Source organism: Ornithodoros turicata, chromosome 1, assembly GCF_037126465.1.
Source record: "Ornithodoros turicata isolate Travis chromosome 1, ASM3712646v1, whole genome shotgun sequence".
In the NCBI taxonomy this organism is placed as follows: domain Eukaryota; kingdom Metazoa; phylum Arthropoda; class Arachnida; order Ixodida; family Argasidae; genus Ornithodoros; species Ornithodoros turicata.
This window is the reverse complement of record NC_088201.1, coordinates 66,203,648-66,213,937: the sequence shown is the minus strand read 5'-3', so window position 1 is coordinate 66,213,937 and position 10,290 is coordinate 66,203,648. Positions and strand designations below refer to the sequence as shown.

The 10,290-nt window shown below is 46.6% G+C and overlaps 1 long non-coding RNA gene across 2 annotated transcripts; it reads right to left on the bottom strand.

Moving 5' to 3' along the window:
* Positions 1-3,096: 3,096 nt before the first annotated feature.
* On the bottom strand, positions 3,097-4,076 carry LOC135399955 (uncharacterized). 2 transcript variants are annotated; one of them, XR_010424466.1, is made up of 4 exons: positions 3,993-4,076; positions 3,369-3,425; positions 3,237-3,308; positions 3,097-3,176 (listed from the first exon to the last, which is right to left on the bottom strand). It is a non-coding gene; the product is annotated as an uncharacterized LOC135399955 (long non-coding RNA). The 2 variants fall into 2 exon arrangements; XR_010424471.1 differs by having other exon boundaries at positions 3,369-3,428; positions 3,993-4,011.
* Between the last annotated feature and the right edge of the window lie 6,214 nt (positions 4,077-10,290).

The window sequence follows — 10,290 nt, the reverse complement described above, 5'->3', positions numbered from 1 at the left end:
TCGAGCCACGCTGAGACGACGCCTACTCGAGCTGCGGTGCACGGACTTTTCTCTGGCCACTCTGCTCGGCCCAGTACGAGATCACACACAGCGGTCTGTGACCAAAGCAGTTCTGACTTTCTTGAGAGATTCAGGTCTTATGAACAGCCTGTGAACTCAGTCGTGCAATCTCCCCCCATTCTTCTGTTCCCCACTCTCACCCTCAACGCATTAACCTCATGCTTTCCTGTTAAAGTCATCTTCTGTGATCCATCTCATCATTCTTTCACCGTTTGTTAGTCATCTTTTTTTTTGTCATCTTTGTCTTTAATCTACCTCATCCTTCTTTCATCATTTGTTAGTTTATCCTTTATTTCCTAATTCTTTTTCTTTTTGTTTATTTCCTATTTCTTAATTTTCTTTCTTTCTTTATTTCTTATTCCTTCCTATTTCTTTCTTTCTTTAATTCTTTTCTTTCCTTTTTATTTATTTATTATTTCTTAATTTTCTTTATCTATTTATTTATTTATTTCTGGAATAGCAAGCCGACGTCTCGTTTGGCTGACCTTTCCCCCGTTTTTTTTCCTTTTCGTCTAATAAATATATCCCCCCCTACTATCACATCAGTTACGACGCACCCACGTGTGTGATATCTGTCGTCTGTCACGTGTGTGTGTGCGAGTGTGTATGCCTCACCTTTTTCATCGTCACCCCACTCATGTACTAACCCACAGGCACTGAGGTATGGTACCGCAATTGTTGCGATGAATCACCTCATCCCATCATTCATGTAGTAGTTGTTGTTGGCTTGCCTTGCCATATGATTAGTTGCCCCGAAGAAATCGCACACTTCTTCTCTGCTCCAAGTCGAAGGTGCAAGGGTGAGAATAGACACTTTTCTTGCGAGTGAGAGAACACTGGTTCGAGCTCCACCAGCAGTGACTCGTACTCACCGCAGATACCGTCGTGCGAAGAAGTGTCCTCCAAAAACACTGATAAACTTTGTTCCAGTTGGTTCCTTATTTTACTGTACACGTTCTTTAGTTTTCGTTTTGCATATCCATCGCCGATGCTTCAACTTCCTTTGCTGTTTAGCGGTGTTTCATCCAGCGTGGCAGGGCACACATTCATTGATTGCAGTGCTGATTCGTGGTGGACCCCACAAGGGCTGTCTATATTCTGCTCGCCCACTTTTTGGTCCACAGTTCCTGTCTCGTGGATTCCCTTATTGACCCGAATCAAGCCCTTGGGACTCAATCTGTCACGTGGGCACAGGATGAGAGAACGTGCTTCATTAGACATGTTCCAAGATATGACTCTTGTACCGCAACATGGCCTCTGGTGGGCTGAGAATGCGTTTACCCAGTTCTTAGATGCGACATGTGAGACGTACTTGTGCACGTAGAGTGATTGCAGATAGTTCCCAGCAAACCACCGACTGCACAGAGACGTGCATAAGACGTCGCAACTTGGATATTTGGATATCCAGTGGATTTTCGTGAGGGTCCAACTCATCCAATGGATATCCATGGGAGCTGGACTTTACCCCTGTTTTCTGATCCTAGGAATCTCCAGACAATGTCTTCCATGGACATATGGATATGAGGTGGATATTGTCCGGTGCCAGTATGAAAACCCCGTAATTGAGTAGTTTTGATGCTGTTTGTAGTTTGATCAGTAAGTATATTATAGTATCATAGCCTAAGATTATTATTTAAGGTGTTATTGTTAAAAATGCTCTCACCCCCAAAAAACGCTGAAAAAACAGCAGGATCCCTTTTTGCCCCCTCCACAGCGAGCGCGGATTTGAAGAGAGACCAGATCATTCGCAGTGGCCTCTCTTGTATTGCCAACTGTAGGATGGGACAAGCTTCAGCTTGCCCACATCACGCTTCAAAAATAGACCACAAAACGCAAGGGCTCATGCTACGTGAACACAGCAACGTGGCCTCTCTTGGCGAAATGACCGGAGGCCGGAGCATATACTGAAGTACAAGTTGTTGGGGCACGTTCATTCTAAGTGTATTGGGTGTAAAACGTTTGTTACGGTGAAAGGGGCTGTCTTTGCAAGTAGCTCACGTATCTGCAGAGTCAAGGTATAACCAATAACGTGACTCACATTTCTTCCTGCCAAATACTGTGTTTTTAATTCAAGCTATCGTCTATAATGTGACTAGCTGCTTAGTGGAGCTGTAACAGTGATCGAATTCCACTGTTGCTTGACGAGCGTTACGCATAGATAAATACTTTCACGGCTTGCAGCACGTGAACCATAAAAATATATAATAAATCAGAATGGAATGGCCTTCCACGGGACCTAGTTGCCACCAACAGTAGAAACACGTTCTCCATGAAGCTTTGTTTATTTATGTCTGAATCTTCCTGATACTTAGAAAGCACTGAGTTTCTGTTAGCTAGATATAGTGATTGACATTTTTGTATCAGCTGTATTTCCCTCTCCCCTACGCAATTCCACAGTAAGTGGAGAAGTAGGGTAGTTTGAATAAATAAATAAAAATAAATAAAAATATATAACGATTTCTTCCATATCCAGTTAGCGTTTACAGAAGTTTTTGCTTGCTTTCAGCACAACAAAAAAGTGGCTGTCGAAACAAGATGTCATAAACTTCACATTTATCCGTATATCTCCCTGCAAAGACCTGGCGACGTTCCTGTGACGTTCAACCAGTGCCCAAAATGTCGTGTACTGGATCTTACATTGATATCCCAGCGATCCCCAGGCTGCTTCCTCCAGTCAAATATCCAAAATGCGATATCCTGCAGATGTACCTACACTGTAAAAAATTTCACCGTAAAAAAAACGGGCAAATGCATGGAAAGTTGGCTGCCAAACATTGGCCGTTTTTTTTACGGTGGCCCCGTATAAGTTGTGCCCGTGAAAAAATACTGCATTGGCCAGTAATTTTAACAGGCATACGACGTGTAGCATTACTGTGCTGTGGTCGTTAAAAGAACTGCATTGGCCAGTAATTTTAACTGGCATATGCCGCGTACCCCTATCGTGCTGTGCCCGTCCCTGGAGCCCCTCTTTTTTTTTTTTTTCTACATATAATCGTAGCAATGAGAGCAGTTTAAGCAATGACCATGCGCAACAGATTGTGATGTTTGTCACATTGTGATTTATTTTCTATGTACATAGTGATGAAAATGCGCCAGTCACCTCTGGCATCAAAACCCTGCAAAGAGAAAGGGAACTGTTACAGGGAGCCGAGCAACTGACATGCAATTATACTCACCATTTATTTTTTCAAAGGAAGAACATACGAAGGAACCATGCGCACCCATCAGTCAGCTCTGCCATCAAAACACTGCAAAGACAAAGGAAATTGTTACAGGGAGCAGGGCAATTGACATGCACTTATACTCACCGTTTATTTTTTCAAAGGAACCACGTGAACCCATCAGTCAGCTCTGGCATCAAAACCCTGCTAAGAGAAAGGAAATTATACTCACCGTTTTATTTTTTCAAAGGAAGAACATAAGAAGGTGCACACGAAACGCGGAGGTGGCACGGAACTTCTTCTGGCAGCGTTCATAAGGATATCTGATCATGGCCCTCTCGTATGTGCTGCTTCATATGTGACAGTATCTCTATATTTGTAGTGAACAGACGGGAGCACGAATGGACGTGACGTACTTTCGTGGTTTCGGAGAGCAAATCGATTCGAGGCGACCGTCCTGGTGTGTTCTTGTAACGTCCCAAAATGTGACATCTGAGTGTTGCATAGTTCGCCCCCGTACAGTGGTCAACGTAGCCCATAAGAGTGTTAAAAACACAAGGGCACCTTCCGCAACGATACATTACAATAGGAGCGCCTTGATGACCCTACGAACCAGGACGCATGACACACGGAGATCTGAACTAGGGAGACGCTTCACAGCAAACGCGAGCCACGATTAACTGGTGTCCCATAAGTTGAACAAAAACCAGGCATACGGTGCACCACGCTCAAATCGCAAAGAACAGGGTGTGCGAACAGAAATGTGCTTACCTGACTACGTGCATTCACGAGATTTACAACGACCACTTCGTCCTCCTTCATCAACGATCGTCCGCGCACGATGTTCCGCTTCCGGCGGTTGCGAATGACGGCAGTGTGCCGTACTTGGCTTGGCCTTGCCTCCGCATTCAACTTTTCGGCTGGCGCATGATGGATGGCGCCACCGTGTTACGTAGTTTTCGCAGTATTTGTGTTTACGGTAACACGCCGTCGTCAAATACTATTAAACGCCCGTAGAAATCACAGTATTTTTTTACAGTGTAGGGCATCTGTTATTTACTGGGTAATACCGAAACGCGAATGTCGTTCTGAGACATCCAGTAGATATCGCATGGTTGTCCATATATTCAGGATGTTCGCGACCTTATGGGGATGTCCTATGGATATGAATGGTTTACTGGGTTGTGATGTCGACCCATTCTATACGAGCGCGGAGTGAGACCGTCTTCTATAGGCAAGGAGGCTCAAGTCATCGAAGTCAAATAGTTGCTCCTGTTTTCTATAGCTTGTGCTATGGCTGTCGGATGGTCCCAACGAGCAAGGCAGAAGGTTGCGCGCTCAAGCGTTAGTTGTGGCAACCCTGCCTGCTTTCGCACATGAAATTTCAGCTCGCCTTTCGGCATTTTCTTTAAAGTAAATAAGGAACAATGCACACATTGCAAAGCAAGCCATTCAGCATGGGGACCGTACTTGACGAATGAAAATTCTGTCCTCCAGTGAGAACTTGACAAGATTTTTTTCAGCGCCGTGTTTTGTCCTCCTTTAGTTTATCACGATGCGTTGCGCCACTGACAGCATAATATGCATCATCAGGCAATATTCATTATTCGCTGAATTTCGGTATCTTCGTTAATATTTATTTATTTACCGCCACGCGGATAGAGGGGCAGACATAAAGAAAGCCGGAGGCTCCAAAAACGTAACGCAATGTCCAAATGCAGGGTAGTACAAAGTACGAAATTATCCGAGCGCCCAAAGTGCAATAGAAGAGGTCTATTTACCTCAGAGAACTGCAGGGATACGAGGGCTTCTCGACTGTTCGTCTTCGGTCACGCTACCAGGCGTCAGCTCTTCCACAATAGCAGTGACACCACACACCCGGTGAGAGCTTGGGAAATCAATATTGCCGTAATCCGGCGAGCACGGTCCGGGCGCCGTATTTGCCGGAAAGGCTGCCCATAAACTAATTAGCAGCGTCTGCTGGATGAACCTGTAAGCCAACTCCAATGCCACCAGCAGGTAGCTTCAAGTCTAGTGGAATGTGGTTCCCGTGACGCACGTATCTCCCAAAACCAAGAGCAGCAGAAGCTGCACTGTGCTAGCCAATGCCGACACCGGCGTGGCAGACCCTGTCCCACGTAAAAATTATTTTCTCGCGCTTATCAAAAATTGCATCTTCGATTTTCCTATGTGCGTTATTTCGAAGCCAGTTCTATCATATGCATACCGAACGATTACTATCCATCGACCGCTTCATTTCCAAAACTGGCCTTGAAAACGTCAAACTTTGAAGAAATTGCCACGTTTGGCATTAAATAGGGCGAAAACGACAGCGACTAAGATTTTTAAAATTTGCTGTTCCGTTCTGTGGGAATTTTCAAGTACGCCAAAAAATTTGGGGCTTTCTAGCTTTCTCGGAAAGTGTCCTTCATGACCAGAATTCAGGGACACCTCCTCTGATGCCGGTTTTTCATGAAAGCAGAACGACATGTAAGAAAGTCAACTTAAAGGTTAAGCACGACGTGAGGAGGAAAGAAGATGGAAAGAGGCGCGGGCAGACGAGAAAGGGAATTTGTATATGAAGTATCGATAGATATCGAGCGCGGGACAGCCTATAGCAGACGAACAAAGCCTGAGGAGACTGCACGAGCGCACACGCCGGACGCAGAGTGAAAAATGTTGATGATGATGATGATTCAGGTTTTCTTGGCGCATAAGCAACGAAGGCCATAATGCGCCAAGACAATGATAAGGAAAGTACTAGTTAAAAGTATAGTGATTCAGCTAAGATAAAACTGTACAGTTAGAGAATAAAAGGACATAAAGCTAAAAGTACAATGCGTTTAAAACGCCAACGTCTTCAAAGAAACTAAACACCCGTTCAAATGGTGGAAGAGCCTCATCCCCCAGCAAAAGGGATGGATGTAGAGGTGTGTGGTATGTGTAGAGCTCGTGGAAATGGTGAAGTCGGTGTGTTTCTGTGATGATTTTCATGTGATGGACATGTAATAAGCATGTGGAGGACAGATTTCATCTCGTCCCATCGAGTGCAATGTGGAGCCTCTTCATTGCAGAGGAGGTGACTGTGGGTCAAATGAGTGTGCCCAATTCTCAACCTGGCAGAAACAACTTCATGAAGACGACTGTTAAAAATCTGTGTCGGTTTTACAATGGTGGGCTTAACCAGGTGAAGTTTGTTGGTGTGTAGTGTATCCCAGTGCTGCTGCCATCTGGTATTTAGGGCCCTCATAAGTGTGGGTCGGATGTCTTGGGACGGTACATCAAAACGATTCACCTCAGATGAAAGAGCAGCTGTAGCAGCTGCATCAGCGAGTTCATTCCCGAGTATACCCACATGACTGGGTACCCAGCAGAATGTTAAAGAGAGACCCTTTTTAATTACCTTACCAGCAAGGCACTGTGCCTTCTACACAAGGAGGTTTTTGGACATCACTATGTTGCCTATTGCTTGAAAAGAGCTCAGAGAACCTGTGTAAATGACTGACGACTTGGTGTGACTTTCTAAGATGTAGTTCAGTGCGAGGATTATTCCGTATACTTCGGCCTTAAAACCTGAGAGCATGTGAGGTAGACGATATGACTGTGTGAGTCCATCGGTTACCATTGCACATGAGACTGCGGTGCGTGTTTTGGAACCGTCAGTGTAAAAAGCTCTGTGTTGCCCAAGACATTCTTTAAGGGATTCAAACTCCTGCTGGAGCACAACAGGTGGTGTGTTCTGTTTCTTAAACATAGTCAGGGAGCTATTGAAACATGGGGGTGATTGCCACGGCAGGACCCGAGGACTAGCCTCTACTATGGTGAAATCATTATGTGGGAAACTGTAATCCTCACATCCTTGAAGAACACGCATGCTAAATGGAGTGAAAATGTGATGAATCAGCCTTGCAAACGTTTACCAAGCTTGTCCGTTGCTGTACTGCTGTTCAGAAGTCTGAACTCCAACTCATAGCGTGCGGAACGCGGTGATTGTTACCTAATCCGCGATGACAAAGTGTGGCTCAGACTCATTAGAGGTCCCTTAAACTTAGGACCAGCCCGCGAATTTTTGCATCGTCTGAAGTGATGTACCGTGAATTTTATAATGTTACCCAGTGTTGGCAAAGAAGAGTTGAGAATGACCGGCGTCCAAAAACGTTTGTTCTCAGTTCAGATATTAGAGAGCTTTAGTGTACCGTTCGGTATCGCCTTTGCGTACGTAAGGGATAGCGTTGGTGGTCCTGCGCACGCGCAAACCATAAAGAGAGCTTCACGCAGTGTGCAGAACCACCACGCTATCCCTTGTATACGCTGTCGCTTTTGCGTGCGTAAGGGACAGCGCGGTGGTTCTGGGCAATGCGCAAATCTCTCTTTATGGTTTGCGCGTGCGCACAACCATCAACGCTATCCCTTACGTACGCAAAGGCGATAGCGTACGGTATGTTAAAATTTACTATTAATGTGCGTTAATGAGACTGCGCCAGCGTTACACTGCAAAAGCGTAGTTAAGTTTCACTGTGTAATAAATTTGTATGCAAAAATAAAAATAAGCATAGTGACGAAGGCTACATGTCTCCACAATGTTCTCCTCTACGGTGTATTCCAGAAATTCCCCCACCCCATAACAGCCAGTGTTAGGGGACAGGTGATAACGTCACCGTTAGCTTACCGGAACCAATGACAGACACAGCGTGACTCAAAATCTTATCTGTTTATAGGGTGCGGTAGACGCGGCAGCCTACCTGCTCCCGGTAGCGGTCTACTGACACTAACTAATAGGGAGTCTTAGTGCATGTACGCTATCGCCTTTGCATACGATATACTAAAACCCTCTAATGTCCCAGGGATCACGGACAACAAAAGGAGCTACCCCGACCTCGTACTACAGCAACTGACTATGGATTTCATCGGCACCGCAGATGACGGGTTCTGCACGGTCTTCACGGATGGCTCCTCAACGAAAACTTCGTCATCCTCATCTTTTGTAGTACCCTCGGTACCGCACACCCGGGGGTGCCGGTTGTCCCATCGCACCTCTTCGACCTCAGCCGAGCTGTACGGAATCCTGCTGTTTTTACAATATGCGGCCAACTGCGACCCACGGCGATGGGTAGTCTGTACGGACTCCAAGTCAGCTCTTCGATGCCTGAAAACCTCAGGTCTCCGCGGCTCACTGGCCACACTTGTGATAAACATTCTACGCCTACTGAAGTCCATAACTGCCCACGGCCACACCATCGCTTTTCAATGGATTCCGGGTCATTGCGGAATCTCTGGCAACCGCGTTGCCGACGCTGCGGCAGCGGCCGCTCACCACCAGGGCAAGTGTGTCCCGATTGTTCTCCCAAGGGGGGACAGGACGGTCCCTTCTTCGTGACTGGGCTGCCTCCTCATCCGTCGAACAATGGCGTCGGGATGTCCCGGTCAGTACCATACTGGGAATTGTGGACCCAACATTCTCGTGTCGCTTACCGACATCTTTACCACGCGTCATTAAGTCCCTCCTACATCGCTTGCGGCTGAATGTTGCCTTTACGCCGTACTACCGTTACCAGATAGTGTGTGCCAGTAGTCCCTTGTGCCCGGAGTGTGGTGTGCCAGCGACCGCGGACCATGTGATCATCGCATGTGCCACTTATAGGAGGGAGCGTCACTTGTTGGCAAACGACTTTGCGCGGATTGACAGCCGACCACTTGACCTCAGACTCATTTTGGGACCATGGGACACACGAAAGCAGATGTCCGTTTTGCGACCCTTCATCAAATTCCTGCAAACTACCAGCCTGATCGACTCTCTCTAAAACCCTGTCAGCGTCGTCAGCATCATCCTCATCACCATCCTCTCATTTTTCCCCAATAGCAATGCGGTAGCATTCTGCTCAATGAGCGGAAGTCATCCCCATATCATCATGTATTTCTCTCTCTCTCTCTCTAATGAAAAGAAGCTATACCCTATGAGATACGAAAACGAATTCGGCCAACGGCACTTCGCACTTGGTACTCTGTGTTCACTCCAATGCCTCCTATATCTGTAATGCCTGGTAAGACGGTCGCTCCGTACTCCAGCGCCCCTTTCCTGTTCCTCCTCTCCCGCGGCCCGCTTTATGCAGCGGTGGCGCTAGTTCCCGAGGGTCGCGAGAACTGTCGTTTCGAATGTTAAATTCTGCTTGCGGACGGCTGCTGGAACGCTGGGAACGCTGCTGGAACGCTGCAGCTACAGCTGCTGTGTTTTTATCACTCGGTGCGTATGCGTATCCTAGGGATTTGGCGGCACCAGACGGAGGCCCCGCATACTAACGCGGACATACGCAGAGAAAGGGGAGCCCGCTGACTTGACAGGCATAGAGATACAGGAGGCATTGGTTCACTCTATCATGCAATAACAGCCAACACGCCCGAGACAGCAGACATATGCGCGCTTCTCCCGCAGCGTGGCGCTGGCGTTGCTCCAAAGCTGTAGTGCAGCTCGCCTATAAGCGTGTTTCTTTAGAGAGTTTTAGGAAACCGTTGATAACGTGGCTTGCGTCGAACCGTATCAACCGGAACCAATCAGTGGATAAGATTCTGAGTCACAGTCGACTGCGATTGGTTCCGATAGGCACGATAATCTTACCAACGGTTTGCTAAAGCTGCCTTTTGTCAAATCAAATTTCCGTTTTTCAGTTAGTGCGCTTCGTGTTCGTCTATTGTTTGTGTCCCCTGCACTGAAGTATTTTCTCCCTTTTAACACAAAAGGTGGTTGGTAAACTGTATTCAAATAAACACGACAATCAAAGACAAAAGGAAAAGAGATGTAATCGCAAACGGTGGTGATAAGATGATAGGGATCAATGGACGTTATGTCAAAGTTTCGTTTCATTGCACCAAGAGCGAAGCCGCGCAAACGCCCGTGATATTCCTTGTAGTAGAGCAGAAACTAGAAACAATGCGTAAAGCATTATTTTTGTGGGCCTGGCATGGGCTCGGGTTTGACATTATGGACCCAGCCAGGGCCCGTACATTAACGGGCCTAGGTTGGGCTCAAGCATGTCTTCGTGAACCTGAACCGTAACCGGTCTGTAGCCTAGAT